General features: G+C 39.7%; 1 protein-coding gene across 1 annotated transcript in view; it reads right to left on the bottom strand.

Annotated features, from left to right (window-relative positions):
• PDZRN4 (PDZ domain containing ring finger 4) overlaps positions 1-16777 on the bottom strand; it is a 251477-nt gene that overhangs the window by 18584 nt on the left and 216116 nt on the right. The gene's annotated exons all lie outside the window — the stretch shown is intronic.

Genomic DNA, 16777 nt, shown 5'->3' on the forward strand with positions numbered 1-16777 from the left:
TAAGAAATATGCCTGTGGATCGATTCTGCAGTTTCATTCCTTTTGGATAATAGAAGCTGACTTACAGTATATTACATAGTCATTTTAGTCCTATCACACCAGCTATTGATTTATAGGATACAAGACAGACTGCCTACACATCAATCAATCAATCACAGAAGTGCCACTCCCTTCTAACAGCAATCTAAGTCATAAAGCAAAAACACAGCCTTCCATTAATAGCATAATTCCTTTCCTGGCCAGTTTCGTGCCATAGCTTCATTGCAGAAACTGTTAGGTAACAGAAGGATGCTTCAAGGAATCTCCTGTGGAGCTGAACAGCCGTGGCATCCTCCTCAATTGTGAGATGATGCAGAAAACATATTTTTAGTGCCAGATGTCCCAGCAGTGGCATCTCATGAAAAGTGCAAGTTTTAGGGCAGATGGTGCAGCAATAACTACTACATACACCCACCTGAGTTAAGCATCTTTAGGGTTCCACGGGGGAATCATTCACAAAAACACAAAGCTGCACTTGGTTTGAACACTGTGAAACAAATAACTGTAATAAAGCATGACGAATCCAATAGCACAGAGTATTAGTTTGGTTGCAAGTGGGAAAATTTATTTATATATTTAAAAGGAGTCTGCAGGTGACACTTGGAACTCTGCTTTGCACGCTGTGCAAAACAAGAAGAGACAAACCCATGCTTCAGTTCTCAATCTGTGACACAGAGTTGGTTCCTCCCCATCCCCAGAGATGTCATGCAGATTAATCCATAAACAGGCACAGGGTGCACAGCGATAAGGACTCACTACTGAGTCTCATTGAGTTATGGGGACCAGATGTAGAAATACCACAGCTTACAGAAACACCTGCAGCTCACATACACGGGTTAGCAGATGAACTCTGCGCCATTTTAATTTCGGCTGAACATCCGTGATGAAGTGCACTGCTATGGCTCGCTCCCCTGCCTCCTCACCAACATACGCAACTACATGGGTTCAGTACCTATGTAAACCCGATAAACATCTCCCTGGACTTTGAACATTCAATGTCTTAATGAAAACTACAAGAAATTTAGAAAATGTCATGAAACTGTAGTTCTCTTTCTTAAATATGGCAGGAGTTTTAAATAGGTTGGTGAACAGTGGAATTAGTTGCCAGAAATGTTATATGTCAGGTTTGAAAGAAGACACATAGGACCATGTTATTAGGGAAGAGAACTGCAGTGACCTGGTTTTGGCATTGGGAGTGAAAGTATGTGTACTGGAGGGAGGCCTATTCAAAACCCATAATAATTGATGCCTCCAGAGGGAAAGAACACTTGACTAGAACTGTAATATTAGGGAGAAATTACAGCAACAAAAACGGCTTCAATTACAGCAACAAGGTATACTTTTAAGGAATAAAGAAGGTTGCGGTCCCTTGGAGTCCTATAAGGAAGCTTAAATACACCATAAAGGACTGAGACTGGGACCTTTAAATCAAGCCAAATGAGAAGCTGTGCACAAGCTGAAATCCATTGACTTTCATTGTCCTGCCGGCACAACCTCCTGCCTCCCTGCGCTGAGGCTGGACAGGGGCCCCAAGGACTGCTCTGAAGGTAATTTCTTCAGCTGGGAACAACCTTGAAGTTCTTGTGGACAATTTGTCTCAAAATGTTACTACAAAGCCATACGAATGTTTCAGGTTCCAAACAAACTGAATTCTTTCAGTGTGCTCACTCAATGACCAGGGTAATTCTGCCATTTAGGGCACGAAAGAGCAAAGGAAAATGGGTATTACCCTAGAGGATTATCCTGGGAGTCAAACAGGTTTGCTGAAACTATCTCTGGGAACCAGCTAATGACAAATATCAGTGACTAATATCCTCTGACTGGGATGCACTGGCCCTGGCTGCACTTAGTGCTTGAGTTGTCACAGCTTTTGTTTCTCCACCCAGTAACAGAGTTTAGAGCTGAGGTCTGTACTCAGTACTCTTGGGACTACCTCTTTCCTAAATAACCACATGTAGCATAGTCTGACGACTGCACATGGCTGTGGCTACTTAGAAGCTGTAGATACCTACTACTGAGATATTGGTACTTAGTGTTAAAGGCCCAATAAACATTTCACGTTTTTCAGTCTAGATTGAAGTACATACCCAAGTGGTATCTCATTCAGTTTGAGTGAGAAGTTGGATGAAGTCTCTTGCTTTGCATTGGAAGTCTTTCCATGTAACTGCCTTTTTCCCATTGCACATCTGCACTAGCCTCATGACATCTTCTTTTTTACAGCAAACATGATACAACCCAGTCACATTCAAACAAATCACGGGTGACAAAACATTTTTGGACAATTTAAAAGCGCTCTGCATAAAATATTAAATAATCTTTTAGAGCAAAGTCCCACAAGTCTGATCTTTATATAACAAGCACATCTGAAACAACTTCAGCAGAAGAGCAGCAACTGAGACACTAGAGAACTCGGACCATCACGGTCAAATGCATTTGACATTACATTTTGTTACAGATGCTTTTTAGTGTGGGTTGTTTTCTTGTTGGTTTTTTGTTTTTTTTTTCTCCCTAACTGCACTTTAACAGATGAAACAATGAGTTTGGTAGCAGTAGCAATTTTGTAAGAATGTAACTTTCTTCTCTGAAATCCCTTTAGGTACATGCATACATGCACATGCACACATACATAGTTGCCTCCTCTTTGGTTTTTTTTGTGTGTGTGCATGTAGGGACTAAACTGACAGTCTTCAAAATTCAGCATTTTAAAAATATGTGAGAAACAATATTTGGAGATTCATGAAGTGTGCTGACAGACAGATGGTGGAAGGAGAGGGACTGAGGAGAGAGCTCAGGAGATGACAGCCTCCCCCTCTTTTGGGCACTCTGGGGGCAGCCGCCTCTCAACATGAAGAGTATTCTTCTGCCAAGTGACAGAAATCAATGTCAAATTGCTAAATCTTTAACTTGCTGCTTCCTTTCTCTGTGTGGGCAGAACAATAATTCAGTGTGGTACCACAGTGAAGACAATACTTCAAAGTGTTCTGCCATAAATTATTTGGTTAAAAAATAGACATGGAAATTAGAATAAGGACTATCCTGTCTTGAAAGACTGGGATGTAAGTTTCCAAGGTAGCCCATCTCTTCACACATAGAAAAGACAGTGAAGAGGTGCAGGTCACAATCCTGAAGGGCTGAAAACTGGTTATGTTGGTCATCTTTTAAAGTGATAGCGGCTGTAGCCTCTGGCTCCCAGTTAAAGGCCGGTATTCACTTCAGTGATGGAAAACCAGTTTACAGGCTGTCAGCCTCGGGAGACATAAGACCAAACAAGGAGCTGTCACCTCTTTGGGGAGGGAAGGGTAAGTTAATACTGTCATTTCTCTCAAGTGGTAGAGAAGTAGATTATAAATGTCATCAGCTGGGCTGTTGGCTTTCTAGAACTGCTGAAAAGAGGTTAAGGGCTATTAAAGGAGACCTTGTAAAAGTTTGCATTGGTTTGCAGTTATATTGGGCCTTTCTACTAAAAGCCAGATTACAAAGAGTAAAGCTGCTGGTCTGTTAGAAAACAGACAATGAACTCTTCAGCGACCTTTCTTAAACAGTCTTTCTGGGGCAAAAAGAGCTCTGTACTCTTCACATTTTCCCTCCTCACACTGGAAAACAGATTACAGCCTAAAATGAGAAAGTTTCTTCTCGCCGCACCCAGAAGACATTGAGATGAGTTATTCATCTGATGACCCTGTGCTGGAATAACTGCACACATGGAAAGCTTACTCTCCCCATTTTTCTTTGCTGAACACTCTGCCAGTGGTATCTACTAAGCCATACACACCTTTGAATCCTTCCCCCACTTTCTGTCAGGATTAGCTACTCCCTCCCTGCTCAACACTGATCAACCCATTTCTAGTGTGGCTAAGCTCTGCCCCTGTCTCATCACTGCCTGTCAGCCTCTCTCATCTCCATCTGAACCACCCCACCCTGGCACTCCTCTCCACCAATACAATCCTTCTGTCCTCATCCTCAAAGCCCTTCTCAGTTCACTTTCTCCCTAAGCAACACTTCACCCTTATTCACAGACAGCAGCCTCACTCACCCTTCTCTCCTTTGCTCCCAAACATTTCCATTCTCAGTAAGTGCCCACATCCACACAGCCCCCACAACACCTGCCTTTTACTCCCACCTTATACCCCATAAAGAAATTACTGCTTGGTAAACAAGAAGCCCCATCTACTAAAGCAAGTGCTTTGCCATGTATAAATCACACATACAGCTGGGCACTACCAAAACAACCTAGTATTATAGCTGCTTGTAGAGGAATGCAGGCAGTGGGTTGATCAGCATTGGTAACATGCAGCTGTGGCCTTGCCTCAGAGGCAGTGGGTTGGTTGACATGGATGATGTGCAGCTGTAGCTCGTTCCTGCTAAGTAGTTAAATAGCTCTGAGGATTGGGGGAGAGGGGGTAGGATGGAGGTGGGGTGGTGTGATTGCTGGAGGAAGGAGATAGTGCACAGACAGTAGAATCTGACTAATGGTAAAGTCTTGTTACAGCCTGCTGGTTCGTTTGTGCTGCAACAGCCACTTTGTTCTCCTTCCTCTCTTTCATCCCCTGATCCTTTGTTTGCCTTGCCTTCTCAGGCTTTTGCATGATGAGAAGAAATTGTTGTACAGGTGTGAAATAAGGTAAGCAAGAAATTAGAGCTCAATGCAAGTTAGTTGTGATGAACAGCAAGCTACCCTCTTCCCAAGGCAGGAGACTCTCAAAGCCCATACAAGAGCGTCCAGTGTTTGGAGGCAACTGGGTTCCTGTGAAACTCAGAATAAACTTGAGATCTGATGTGTCCCTTGCCCAGGAACTGCTGGGGAATAAGAGGGTTCAGGGAACCCCTGATGCTCCCTGTGATAATATTATTTTTGCAGAATTTGATCTACTATATTCACAGAATTAGTGAAGACATGGATTTAATTCCTTCCACAGAACTGTAACTCTTTGGCTGCTCTAGTGCAATGGATATTTAAGGATGAAAACATTGCCCCAACTCTAAAGGGTTAAGAATCTAGTTGTTGGATGCTATAATATTGTCTTGTCTCATTCTATGTCCATTTCTCATTTTTGTCCACTCATGACTTACTGGTTGTGAAATACAGTAAGACTAGTTTACTGTATGTACTGTAGACAAGTATAACTAACAGAAGTTAATAAATTATTCAACATTATTCTATAGTATGACAAAGGTAAGCTCTAAACTTGGTTACCTCATGTCCAAACATGACATCCTAGAACTGGAGTCTCCTGAGACTATGTTGACAGAGAAACCTGCCAATCCTCTTTGCAATTTATTTGTGTTCAGAAACATACTGACCCATTTCCAGAATGGAAACCATTAATAAGGAAAACTTAAAAAAAGTTACCATTGCAAATGACAGAGGATGAACTTACTGATACAGTTAACCAGCTGCAAAATCAAGAAATGTAAATTTTCTGAAAAGTCAATGGGTGTATTTTAAACTACTGGGCATATGTTTGACATTCTTCCCTGGATGATGCTCTATATTCAGGAAGGGAAACTTCTCTACTTCTCAAACTCATCATAATTTTGAAAAAAAACAAACCAACAAAAAACCAACCCAACCAGTAAGATCTTGCTTCACAGAACAGTTTTAGCAGGTTTCCAGAAGTCCCTATTCCTTGTTCACTTGTAACTTTTGGTGCAGTCACCTCGTGACCTTTTTGTGACTTGTCTTCCTTATCTGTAAGCAGGAAACATGCAAATACTACCAGAGTAGCAGGACATAAAATAATAAATTATTACGGAGTGTTTGAAAGGCACTGTAGAAATATTAGAAATACTGTATATCCTTCCAATATTCCCCATCTGCCTTCTAGCAATTGTTGCACACCACTAAAAGAACCAAGAGAGACTATCAAAATCATCATAGCTATTGAGTTCCCTTCACCTGTACAGTGTATTAATGGGTCCCATGAACTTTGGTAACACCATTAGAAGGGACAGCACGGAACAAAACACAACAGTGTTTTTTCTAAATGGATGGTGTGTGATCATTTCAGTTAATGTTTAACTCCTCATTACAATGAGAAAATCATCTCACTGTTGAGACACAGTAAAATACCAAATTAATTTTAATTAGTGTTACTCTCCAGTGCAACAAACCTGTGACTCATAGCTTCGGGTTTGTATTTTTGTGATGTGGTAAGATAGAGGATCGTAAATGTGTTCTGTTTATGAAAAGGTCAACTATTTCATTTCTCAGCATTAACTAGCATCACCTGGTCCCATTTTACTCCATTATCTTTAGAGGAAAAGAATATCTGCTTCTCATGCTGGTGATGTATCAGTATAGTCCACCCTGTAAAAACACAACACTGTGCTTTCTTCCCTCTTCCCTTCGAAGAACTCTCCTGAATGGGGGAGAAAACAGACAGAAAGGAGAAGGGAAGTTTTGCTGTCTACCCGTATGAAATCACCAGGTTTTAAATTAGGAGCCAACTCAACAATGTACGTATGGTTTTTAGAAAAGGAAGTCACCACTGTGTACCAGAGAAGGATTCCTGCTTCACCGGAAGAAAGATAGAAAGCTTCCCATCTGGAAAAGTCCTCTGTGTGGTGAAACAAATAATGCAATTCAGATATGCTTTGTCTTCATCCTAAAACATATGAAAAGAGCTGTATCTTGGCTCAAGTCTTAAGGTGGCTGCCAAACTCCATCTACAAAGCCTGCAGTAACATAGCATGTTCTAAGGCAAAAGAATTCAGAGAGAGGCAGGCTGTACAGGTGTCTCTTGGGTTCAGTAATTTTTCTGTACCATAGGATAATTATTAGTACCTCTCAGATCAAAACTAGATTACAAATTGTTACTAGTTGTTATTACAGCAACATCAAGGAAAAAGAAACCCACTAAAAATAGTTATCTTCATAGCCACCCAGAACAATGTATTTACCACCAACTAGTGAATTACTGCCCATCACTAAATAAATTAGCCATGTGCACACTCTGAAACAACCCCAGTTATGAGCTGGAACACCTTTACATTCTACCCTTTTATGGACCATTACTAGGCAGAGCTCAGAACTCTTTACACAATTGACCTCACAGCTGGGATGACCTAAGAGTTTAAAAATGCTAAAATACACCAAAGTTTAGCTGTCAGGTTTTATGATTATGTTCTTGTTTTCCTCAGTTTCTTTCACAAGCACTTCTTGCAAAGCAGTGTCTTTGAACCAGGCTAGTTATTTTGTGTTTGCCTTGACTGCACTTTTCAAAGAAATCAAAGCTTATTGAATGCAATGAGTGGGCCCAACATCTGATGATCCAAGGTGGCGGACTGTACTGTTTACCATGAATTTTAATAAAAAAAAAAGAGAGTCATTACTTCTACCTTTGCTCTTCCTTTTAACCTGTAGAAATAGCTGAGAAGCTGTTTTAATGTTCATCTTGCTAATGGTATAATTGACAGAATGATTAACTAAATGAATGAAGCACAAAAGGCCAAGAACAGAGTACTTACTGAATAGCTTCATGAAGAATTAACTGAGAAAGTACATTAAGGTCTGATTTATTTTAATAAACTGGTTATACGGAAAAAAAATCCTTATCCATCTGAGCTAGCGTCACTCTTCTGAAGCATCAAACAGAAGCGCACAGGGACTACAGGGACTACACACATCTTAAAATTAAGATTCACTCCTCAGTATCATCTTGTTTCTGCATTTTTATGGGTGAGATCAATCTCCAGTTTATATGCATAGATGAATTTTGGTTGTTCTTCACACTTTCTGTCAGGGTTACTGTAAGAAAATCTTCTTACAATCTTCCTGCAAAGTCAGATCAATTTTATCAGCTTCTTGCTAGAGGTTTCTGTAAACTATGGAAACAAGCAAAGCTCACCTTCAACCTCCTGTGTTTAGCGATCCCAATTCTGCAGTTTTTATTTCATCACTAGGAGTGACATAAACACCTGGATCGTTATCAGGCAGAGCTTCAAGTGGCCGAGCATCCTGGCTGCATATTGCTAATCACATTCACTTTCTTGATCTTTTCCTTCACACAACTGGGAAGGATATACCTTTTCTAGGCTTCCAAATCACTGGTCATTTACACTGCTACCTTCTGTAACATCTAATGTTCATAATGATGCACAGTCATCATCACTGGCAAGTAATTCTGCTCATGAAATAAAAATAAATAATACAAAAAGAACCACAGCTATCCCTTTACTCTTCTTACAGAAACAGTTCAGTCTAATGAAGTCCTAGATGGGTAGAGAGCTAGCAGTGTAGCTACTAAAAAGAAAAAGTCACCTCAAATTCAGAAGTGATGAGAATGGTATTACACGTTACATAAAAGCATACAATGTAAATGAGCATGGGTGTAAAACAGAGGAGCTAATGGCCTGGGTTTGCAACAAAAAAGCATCATCATCAGAAGAAATCCTTTAGGCTTCCTTCTATAACACCATTGATTTCACCTCTGAATTTGTACCACGCAGCAGGAGTTGTGACTTTCCCATACAAATGATCAGGGTATATACAATGGGTAAGACTACACACTTCAAACAGGCATTTCAAACAAGTATCTCATTACACCTTACCCAAATCATGTTTCTGACTCTCTTAGCTAAGGTTTGTTTAGCAGTTATGTCTTTAACAATGACCAGAAGTCACTTGAGGAAACTCAAAAAAAGATGTGTAAATCCTAGCATCAGTGTAAGTTATCACAAAAATCTATTTTTAAAATGATTATTTTTTCCCTATGAGCTACATATCTCTGTTTAGACAAAGAGAATCTGTGGTGCCTCCAAGGTACTTTTGAGAAAGTAATTTCATATTAAGGTAGATATTTTGTTTCCAGGCTTGTGGTGGGTGCTAAATATTTAATTTTTTACTTGTGTGTGCATCTGTCTCTGTGTGCAGAGGGAAGGTAATATGTGTCTGTAAATTCATGTATATGAGCATATAGGTACATACGGTGTGTATATATCTGTGTGGAAGTGTGTCCTAGGCAGGTAAGTTACGCTGCAGAGAGTCTTCCCTGGCAATCACCAACCAATTCATTTAAAAGCATGATTGCAACTCTTGAAAACACAGGGATAGGATACACATTTATAATGTGTGTACATATACATATAAATAAGATACACATTTATAATGAGAAAGCAAAAGTGTCAAATGACCCCACAATTCACAGGACCAGAGCAGTGACTACTTACAGCCATCTCTGGACTCTGCCTTTTAATGGCAAACCCTGTAGAAGACTAATTATTTATTAATAACTGCAAAAAGAGAAATGGCAAAAGGAAACAAGAATTTTCAGTTTTCCAGAAAACCTCCTCTGTCATAAGCTAGATCAGTCAAATATAAATGCCCTCTCTCGCTTTACCTCCATGATAACTGTGTGTTTAGGGTGGGCTACTGTAAAGAAACAGCTCACAGGAGAGACTACACAGAATGAACACCTATGACTGCAGCTTTCTTAAGTGTACCAATAAAAAAAGATCAAAACTGCCTGAGATTCTGGGACTCCCAGACTGAAGGCAAGTAATACTACAGGCAAACAAAGGCTTCCTTGACCTGGGAACCATCTTAATACTATCAAGAGTTACACTCTTGTGTTAAAAGGATTTTCCAGGAAATACGTTAATGTCTACGTAACACAGGCTAATCGTAGGCTGTGTAGCAGAAGTAGTCAGTGTGAAACAGAGCGCAGTGCAACTGCCCTCCCCTTCACAGGTCACTGCAGGGTCCCACTGCATTCTTTTCACAATGAATAACCTTGTATTTAAATATCTGTAGTGGATTTAATTTACAAATGCTGGCCACTTCCACCGGGAAACTAATGCTTCCATCAGAAAAGCAAAGCTGTTAACTCCACTGGTACCCTCACCAAGGAAGGTAACAAGCATTGCAGAAATTTAGCAGAATACAGTGCAGTATTAGAACTCATTCTGTAAATGCCTATGGAGATTATTGGTAGGGTTCAAGATTTCACTTTTAAAGCAACTGGCATTCATGAGTTGTGAAAATAATGTAAAGAATAAGTTATTTTTTCCCCCTAACACTCCCAGTATGTTCTGTTATGCAGATTTTACATAGACAGGCACATCCACAATGTACTTGGGGGCTATTTGGATGGAAATAGAAAAGCTATGGAGCAAGACAGAGCCAGCCTAGATGTAAACAAGCTGGAACTGCTGGCAGCTGTGCTGTTACAAATAAAACTGCCTTCCCCACTGTCTTCTCACTTATCAATTTTGACAGAAGACTGTTGTGACTTCTCATAAACAGCATCGAAAAGGACAAATCACATTGGGTGTCAGATTTGCCAGAATGGATTTGGTTGGTAGCTTACCATAAAGAAGCAGAGGGTTATCTCCATTCCACACGGTGGGGAAAAACAATGCTTTGTCCAAGGGGTGGGGGCTCTACCTTAAAGGCTAAAGTCTCATTTAATCCTCATTTTTTAAAGTCTGGTTTAGATTTAAGAATCTCTGACACAAGATTTGTTTACATCAAAGCAGAAAGGAAAAACATCAGCAAGCATTTCTCAAATGCATAATCCAGAAGCAAACAGAACACAGAATGAGAAATATTGAAAAACAAAATCACTTTCCTGCTGATCCCTGCTTTACAGCTAACTTAGAGCCACATGCTGCTTTGTGTCCAGACAAAGACTGCTCTGGGACAGCAGGATGCTGTAGAAAATGATACCAGTGTTAAAAAGAAAGAAAGAAAGAAAAAAAAGTAGTAGCAGAAAAACCCAGAATTAATGTGGTGACATATAGGCACCTATTAATGAAATAGCATCTTGCAACTGTAGGAGCAGAATTTGGCCCTGTAGTTGATGAATTCTTTGATAATGAAGCTCCACTGGATATGGGAATTCATTCTTTCCCAGCAGCTCTGGAGTGAAAATTTTTGGTGCGCACTATAGTCACTCCCATAGTAGGAAATCAAAGAATGGAGTAACTTAAGGCATGGCAAGTCTGCCAATCTATGTTCAGCAGTCTGATGTGTGATGATCAGTAACAGTCTGATGGCTGTGAGTGGGAGGAGGAAGACACCCAAGTGTCAGCTGAAACTCCCAACAGGTGAAGGACAGGGGGCAGATGGCAGTCACAGAGCAGTCAGGGGAATGGGCTGGGTTGGATGCATGGTGGAGTTGGACTACAAATGTGAGAAACCTTTGATCACTGTGCTATGAGCAAATTTAGTGTTGCAATGAAGAGTCTAAGCCAGGGGTCCTCAAACTTTTTAACCAGGGGGCTGGTGCGCGGATGCAGTGGCAGGCAGTCACCTGCGGCTGCTTGGTTTCCCCCCCAGCCCCGGCGGGGGGGTTCTGTAAATACCGGGGGCCGGATTGAGGACCCCGGGGGTCTGTATCCGGCCCGTGGGCCACAGTTTGAGTACCCCTGGTCTAAGCATATGGGAATAAGATAAACACAGCTTTTAATGTGGGCTTTGCAGGCTTGGTGTAGCCTTTCTGACTTGCTTTTAAAGGACATTTCAAGCCTTGAGCCTAAAGACACATGGTGGACTTTACAGTGAGTGTATCTCATAAGGAAGTAAAGGAAGGAAAATAAAATAATCCTTTACAGACTTCATGGCTGCAAAAGGCTCAACAGCTGACAGTATATCCTCCAGGAAGTCACAAACATCCATGAACCTGAGTTTTCCCCTTTAGCTAGCATGCATAACACCAAACCTTCAGATCCCTGTCAAAAAGATGAATTGAAAAAATCAACTCTTACGGGAATTATTAAACGCTATTAAAAAAAAAAAAATTCCCCTGTTGTCTGGATGATCACACTTATTGCAAAGCAAAATGTCCTTAGCATACATTGTTATTTCAACTAAGCCATGGTCTTACTTTCATCCCTAAATTTTCCACTTCCCATTAATTCTCTTTATTTCCGTTCTTTCCCCATGGTCCAATAATGCTAATTTATTAGAAGTACTTATCTATATACATATATTTTCCTACGTTACATATGCAGATATGTTTTCACCTGCTTCAGACGCAGCACCCCTTCTGGTATGTTCTGCACTTGAGAAAACCATGAAATCTTGCTTTCTGAGCAGAGAGATCCATGATGAACAGCTTATATATAGTATTTCTCAGCAACCAGCTTTGGTCCTCACTTTTGGTCTTCCACTCAATACATGTGTGAAGTTGCAAGGATATGGGAAGAGTTTAAAGTATAATTAACTAGCTGATGATATGCAGTGAAGGGTTTCCTTTTCACTAATCTTAGATTCTACATTCTCACTTTCTTCTCATTGAACAAAGTAGGTGGGAATAGCACAGACGAGGCATAAACTGAACCTTATGGTAAAATGAAATTAGCAGACTGGAGTAGTAACTATTCCTTTGTGTAGTATGTGTGAACATACTAAACTGTCACATTGGCTCACAGCCTCTATATTCCAAAGGAGTCCTTTGCTTTTGGACAATTTTGACAAAAAGTAAAATAAAGAGATTTATTATTACATGTGTTGAAGAAAAAAAATCTGACTTTTCATTAAAGCTTCTGTCCTGATCCCCATTACTGAAAGTCTGTGGCTTTCAGCATTGCAGAATAAGGCAGCTAAGGAATCACTGGTCTCAGCCATTCAAGGAGTGTGCAGGAGAAACTCCTCAAACTTTACCAAACTTTACCTTTTTTGTTTTAGGGCTTTCCAGAATTTGCTCTCCAATCTATTTTCCAATGAAAACAGCTTTGTCATAAAATGTTAGAACGGACCTCCTCTTGGTTTTCAGGTAGGAATAAAGCACTCCATGTCCGGGTAGAAGTCCATTAACTGATTAGGGGACTGGAGTACATCTCCTATGAGGGGAGGCTGTGAGAACTACATTGGTTAGCTTTTTAAAGAGACTTTCTTAATAAGGAGATCTTATTGCTTCCTTCAAGTACAAAACGCAAGAGTCCAGAGAAGTCAGAAGCAGACTCTTCCTGGAAGTGCACTGACTGTGACAGCCAGGCGAGAGAACAAACATGAGCTGCTACTCAGAAAATTCCAATTAGATATTTACGGAAGTGCTTCTCACCATGAGGGTAGTGAAAGACTGCAAGAGTTGTCCAGAGACATGGTAGGCTGTATACTGTAAAACACAACCAACTATATCAGCTATAAGCAGCACCTACTTCTTTGGTCTTCTATGACAGGCTCTCTCTGCAATTTCTGGACCTGCCTCAAATAGTGGCACTTGAAAGCAACCTGGAAAATTTTGTGGTGACATCCAGTGAAGGGAATGGGACAGTACTAGCATATGACACCAGTGCTAAAATCTTTACAGTTACTTCAACATTTCTGTTTGCTATTGATTGTGTTGGTGATTAAGGTCTGGAAAGTGTCCAACAGCTGCAAAAGCTCTATGTACTTAGAAACCAGCCTCCACACTTGACATTGTCAGATATATCCTCGTCTGTCCATTAATGTACTCTTTGATACAGCATTGACCTCCTCAGGAGAAGACCCCAATGTCTGGAGTTTTCTTGACTCTAATGGTATAAAAATATTCAAATCTGTCATGCTTCAAAGAGTAGAGGAAAACCTGGTGAAAGTAAGAATTCTGATAAGATCAGGAACTTTAAGCCCCCAGTAGAAGACAGCTATTCCCCTTCCAAAAACCATACACTGCAGCTGTTTCTAAACCTGATTCCCAATTCCTAAGTTTATTAAAGAGCCCCTTCATAGCTTAAACCTCTTTCTAAACTGTAGCAAGTGCCTTTTTCTAGCCAACAAGCCTTAGATACACAAAGTCTAGTCACTTACAGGTTGTCATAGCTGCAGTTCAAATCAGCTGAGAAACACTTGGCATAATTAACTTTCACTTTTTACAATAAATTTCATCTATTGCAGGTAAAATCATACTTTATTTTTGCTGTATTTCAAAACATTACTGCCCAGCACTTGCCTGTCTGAACATCATTACTGCTGCCTGCCTGCTTTGGGCCTGAAACGCATCAGAAGATTTATTTGCCTCATCAGCACTTTCTAAACACCCAGCCAGCCAATCAAAATGGGGAGGCACAGCAGATGTGCAAACATCTGCTGCAGCGAACATTTATCTGCAGAGCAGAACATGAAGCTGTAGATTCAAACTCCTAACCAGTTACAGTTCCACACATTTGGACAGCCTTGATCTACAACTGTGGGAAGGCTATTTTGGAATATTAATTAAAATCAGGTTGAAAATGTAATTCTTCAGTTTTAGACAGCTGTGAAAAACATACCTTCCTGTAATTCAGTTTACGCCTTTCAGACACAATAAAGGCAAAATACTATTAAAAAGCTAAATTTAAAGTTGAACTTATAAAATTAGAAATTCTTAGCAAGCATTAAGCCAAAATTCCACCCCATCCATGCTCTTGTTTACTTTGAGATACATACGTATTAAAATATGTGTAGCTAAAATATGCAGATTTTAATCACATACATGTGCCTATAAATCAAGCACATAAAGCAATAGGCAATGACTTTTAAAACACGTTTTTATTTTCCTGGCACCAAAATGAGGTCTATGGGCATCATATCCATGCTGAGTTTCAGCTGTTCAAACTTCTGTTGCACATGGAAATGTCCTCCACCCCCAAACACATACTTGTATAGATTGATGAAATCATGAGATGAAATACAAAGCAAACTCATCATCTGCTTTTTTGATGCACAATACAGTTTCACCTGTATTCCTGCTCACCAAACCATGCCCTCCAGGAATGACTATCACATTCTCTTTGAAGAGCTGCCTCATTAAATAAAAAAGCAAACTTCTAGAGAAAAGACCTCTCCTGCTTTTTTGATTTCTCCTCTGAAGGGCCAGCATGCATAATATTGAAACCTTGTTTAAAGTCCATTTTCCCATAAAAGGTTCGTTCTTGCTAGGGGGATTTGGCCCTTGCTTCCTGTGCTCTTGAATTTCCTAGGATACTAAGCTTTAAAATAGCAACATTATAATATGCTGGTTAACATGACTTAGGTTATTTTTAAAAGAATATGTAGAATAAATTATTTTCACCTGTCTTTTGTCTGTATAGCTAAATTCCATGTCTCCAAGACAGACTACATGAACTTTCAAGCAGAAGGCATATGAAAAATAGCATTAATAAAATCCTTAGAAACATTTTCACTGTAAAGCGTATTGGGAGGTAGGTGGTATAATAGTATAAAAACTCTCTAAACAAAACATTTCTCTAAAACATAAGATTTATAATCCAAAGATTTCCATAAATATGAAAATATTGCCAGCACCTTTCTCTTCCTTTGCTGAGTGAAAAACATATACCATATGTTGTAATGTTGCCCAACAATAAAGTGCTGCTGAACTAAGCTCACTTTTCTTTATTTTCCTGGAAAAACATAAGCTCTGACAACAAGGAAAAATTTTTATTAGATTTCAGGTGAAATGAGGAGTAACCCTGTGTTTGTTTTATGAAATCATGAAACCAAATGAGTATCACTGACTTGATATATTTTCCTCTTGTTTTAAAACACAATAAACGGTAATAACTTTGATAAATTTGCCCATGTCAGTTTTGTGTCTTTTTCTCCCCACTCTCTCGTGATCCTCTGTAGTTGCGGACACAATTCAAATTCCTAAATTGGGATATTCATTACTTAGGGGAGGTGAGATGACAGCAACTTCACCTGCTTTGAATGTCAGAATTTTGTGATGACATCCAGTAACACATTTAAAATAAACAAACAACTGTGGCAGAAACTACACTGACATCCTCTTCCACCTAAATGATCCAATGACTAGCAAGGAAGAAGAGTGATTTAATGGCCAAAAACCAGATGCATTACAAGTAAAGGCTCCTGGGTTTTACTGCCAGTTCTGTCACTGACTGGCTTGGCAAGTCTCTCAATATGACTGTCCTTAGCTCACCTGTTCGTGAATTCCTGTAGCAATACAGAACATAGTAACACTGAAGAACCTCAGTGGAATGGTATTAAGTTTAATTAAATTATAATTGAAAAAGACAGATGAAAAAGTAAAAGGAAAAGACTGCTCCTTTTGCCACTCCTCTGTTCATTTACAGTGTACAATTGGCCACAGTTAGCGAGAAATTACATATTTATTATTGTCTATGTGTAAATAAATTATGCTGACTTAAATCCCCAGGCATTTTAAAAATAAAAATGCCAGTGAAGTATATAATCTTGTGCTGTAGTACACCAAATGCATGCTAAAAGAGTCTTCTTTTAATTATTGCAGTGTTATTCAAATAATTACAGAAAAAAAAAAAATCCCAGTACCACTTCTGCATTTTAGCTTTGACCTTTTCCATTTCTAGTCTGTAGTGACAGTCAGCTGGATCACAGGCCAGGTGTTTGCCACTCAGAACTCCTTTTGAGTTAAAAGGGAAAAAACTCAGGGAAGGATTTTAGAAGCCCCAGCCATTTTAGCATATTCTCAGGTCCAACTGAAACAACTCTAATACCTATTTATTTGTTCAGGAGGCTTCCTCACAAGCTTTTCAGTTAATAGCTTTGAAATACAGTCCATTTTTTTCTCTGGATTTGTATGATATCACAGGTAGGAATCGAAAAAAAACCCACCCCAAGACCCCACAAACCAGAAAAACTCTCAGAAGAAACCAAGACCACAGATCACAGGCACACACGTACCTGTGCACCTCCTTCATGATACTTCTTAGCAGGAGATACTATATAGTATTAAGAGTTGCCACCAAAAATCAGAATAACAGTGCCAGTAAAATATCTCTATACCACGGGGCATCCACGATTCAGCCATAACTGCTAGGCGGTTACGAAGTG

This window comes from Falco biarmicus, chromosome 5, assembly GCF_023638135.1.
Source record: "Falco biarmicus isolate bFalBia1 chromosome 5, bFalBia1.pri, whole genome shotgun sequence".
Taxonomy (NCBI): Eukaryota; Metazoa; Chordata; class Aves; order Falconiformes; family Falconidae; genus Falco; species Falco biarmicus.